The following is a 3,753-nucleotide window of genomic DNA, read 5'->3' as shown; positions in this document are numbered from 1 at the left end:
CCAGTGTTCCCCCCCCCCCCATCACATTAAAAAAGCTTCTGATGCCAATGGTCACCACATTGTTCAAGCCAAGAGCCATTGTCAGCACTGGTGCTAAAAGCGCCCCTAAACGGCAGATCCTAGAATTGCCCCTCGTGTAATCTTATAATTACATGATTTTAATAATAATATGTCGTGATCTAAAGTGGGCCAATCTGAGGCTGAAAATCCAGGACTGAAAATGAGTCCCACTCTGGCCGTGGTGAGTGTGTATCATGTATGAAGTGATGGAGGAAGGTGATGCTCTTCACTTTAATACACTTATTTACTGATTTTCACTCATCAAAGCAAAGCACCAGCAGGTCAGTTTATTGACAAACAACTTAATGTAATCACCATTCAGAACTCAGTCACTGAAGTAAAATCTGTTCATTACAAGGAGTCCCGTACCATAACAAATGATTCATCTGAATCCAAAGACCAAAGTTGTATTTAAAAATTAAAAAATAACTCAAACAACAAATTTTAAATTTTATTTAATTGTAAAATAACTTATTGAAAAGTAGTCAATTAATTTAAACAATGAATAATCTAAACAAATAATCAAGGATTAATTATTTTATCTAAGACAAAATTAACTCTTTGAGCAGGAAATATTTTTAGTTTTTACGTGTGCACAAATTTTGACCAAGTTTGACTATTTTATAAATAATTTGCTTTGGATTTTGGTTGAGAGATGTTAATGTGATCAGATAAAGTCATTATCACTGCAAACCAGGAAATGATCAATGATTTATCAGGTTGCAACAACTAAAAATGGCATAACAACAAGAAGTGCATTGTCACAAGGTTTCTGCTCCTTACCCGGTCAGTTTGAGAGCACCAGATCACTCATCTTTTTCTTGGGTTCTGTTGGTGGCTCAGTCTAGGATACACCTTGAGGAGAGGACTAACCAGACACAGACACTGACCAAGGTAGCTGAAAGTCACTGAGGGTGCATTCACATCAGCCCTGTTTAGTCCGCTTTAATCGAACTCTAGCTCGTTTTCCTAGAAAGTCTGGCTCGTTTAGGGAGGTGTGAACGCACCATCGAACTCTGTCACGGAACAAAAAGGCGAACTCTGGCCCGGGCTAAAACCTAGGTCTCGGTCCGGTAGAAACGAATTCCAGCGCAGTTTGAGTACAGTGTGAATGTAAACAGACCGGGACCCGCTCCGCAGGGTAAACAAACACACATTTCTCTGACCTTATATGGAGCCGTCAGCTGCCTTGCGTGGAAAAACAATATTCTCCATGGTCTTCTGTCTCATCTTCTGCTCATGCTAAGTCCATTTTTGAAACATGACAAAATATAACTCCTAAAACTGCTAAAACTTGATGCCACTTCGTTTTTATTTTTATTTACAGAAGAAGAAGAAGACGTGTCTTCAGAGGTTTTGTGTCGTTTCTTTCAGGAGTTCTTGGTGCAGTGCCCCCACAGGCGAGCGGGGGAACAGGTTGGTTCAACAGGTTGACTCGACTGCACAATGCAGTGTGAATGCAAACTCACCAGCTCAAATGTAAACAAAAGCTCATGAATATTGGTCCTGAACCGAGTCTACCGGATTTTCTAATGTGAAAACGACCTGAGAGTGTTTCAGGGGTCGTGAGGACAACAGCTGATGAGAAGGTGTGTGGGCGATCAGTAACCTTCAGCCGGCTGAGACGTTAAGCTGAAAACATTAGGGATGCACCGATCCACTTTTTTTTTTACTTCCGATCCCGATACCTAAATCCAAATATCATACCGATCCAGTTCCGATATCATGATCATCATGGATTTTATATGAGGCTGTAATAATCTCCTCTCAAGTACAATTTGTACAAATATATACATGTATGTCCAAAAAGGCCACTTGAGGTAAGTTGTATAAATGTTGGATAAGTTTTAAAGTTAGAATTAAATTCTGCTAACACAAAAGATGTTTCTTTTTATTCCTAGCTTTAAAGTGGATATTAAAGAGATTAATTTAAGTGATTGTTTAAAGTTATTTTATATTTATTCATATAAGGGGCAGATATAAGATTTTTCTTCTTTCTGCACTCTTTTAAGTCAATGTTTTCTTTTTGATGAATTTGTTTTGTTTCTTATAAACAAATAAATGAATTCAATAAAATGTTAAATGGCTTTAAACACCTGCTAAGTTCATGGCATAAACCAACAGACATGTTCCTGTTTTTAGTATTTTACAAAACTTTATAATGTAGCTGTTTTTGTTTAGTTTTTTTATATACATATATAATTTTCTTGTAATTTTCAAATCATGTTTTTTTATATGATTGTCTACTGTTGTACTGATAAATATCTCCTGGAGGATAAACTATATCTTGACTGCAAGTATCAAACTGTGAATACCTTTGTTTTCTACAACTGACAGTGGTTGGTCATTAATTATGAAGTTTATCAACTTCTCTGTAAACATTTGAGCTCCGTGGTTTCAGCGATGTCTTCTTCTTGTTCAATCCGAAGCAAGCAGCCTGATTTGTGGCAGCCACGCTCAGTCTGTCCCTCCTCAGAGACAGGCAGACTGAGCGGAGCAGATTGGATGCGGCTGACCGGGGTCGAGTTGCCTGTTTCGTGTTGAGCAAAGAGCAGCGCCCCGCTGAATCCACGGAGCTCGAATATCCATCGTAAAACTAACTTTACCGCAGTTTAATGTGGAGCTATGGCTCTGCAGACATTGCACGTTACAGTTTTGTTTTGTGGTGTTTCTAGTGTAAAATACTTCCACACAGCGGACATGTTTCGATGAAAAGTTGGTTAGCTGTTAGCCACAGTGCTGCTAACTCAGTCCTCACGTTGTAGCTGGCTGCAAACTATGAACTGGATTTCCTGAATGTGAGATGGGTCTTATTACTCTGGGTTCATGAGACATGCCGCCATTCAGGAAATCCATTCCATAGTTTGAAGCCAACATGCATCATGGATCGGAAATATCGGCAGGTTGGATCGGAAAAATCCGATATGTAAATTATGCTGGTATGCATCTATCGGTCACATTGTCACCGATACCCGATCCAGAAGTTTTTCCCGATATTGGTACCCATATCGGATCGGTGCATCTTTAGAAAATATGAATATTCAGTAAGAACAAGAATGTTTTATCATTGGTAGTTACTTAAATTCCTATTTTCTTTTAATAAACATTGTCTGTGACAGCTCACCGCCTTTGCGCCCAACAAAGTCAAAACCAACAAAGTCTATGCTCAATAATCCAGGTATACAATCCAACATTTTTCAGTCAGGTCATCTGGACAGTTTCTTTTTTGTGCTGAAAAGTCAGGAGGAGGAGGGGGCGTACCAAAGAGACCATCTTAGCACCAACATAATTGGTTTGGTCCACTTTGGTGGAAGCTGTTGAGGGAATAATCAGTTTTGTGTTGTGTGTTTCCTTGACTGATGAAGCCATCTGGATGGAAGGTGCAATGTTTCAGCACAAAAAAAAAAAAACAACTGTCCAGATGACCTGACTGAAAAATGTTGGGTACCTGGACAATAATTCACACAAACGTTTTTGTCTTTCACTTTTTTCTCTTGTTGGCGTAAATCGACTAACTCTATCCGCCCCAAAGTTTGTTGTTTGGTTTTACTGTGGATCAAGGAAGTACAGACACTGAAACATGACAGACACACTCTCTTTAAATTCAATAATCAAATTTAATAAATTAAATGATTAACAGTCACAGATTACTTTTGTATTTGATTAAATGTTAGTTAAAGTACAAAATAAAAC

Source organism: Nematolebias whitei, chromosome 17, assembly GCF_014905685.2.
Source record: "Nematolebias whitei isolate Nwh7 chromosome 17, NemWhi1, whole genome shotgun sequence".
Taxonomy (NCBI): Eukaryota; Metazoa; Chordata; class Actinopteri; order Cyprinodontiformes; family Rivulidae; genus Nematolebias; species Nematolebias whitei.
This window is presented reverse-complemented; position numbering follows the sequence as displayed.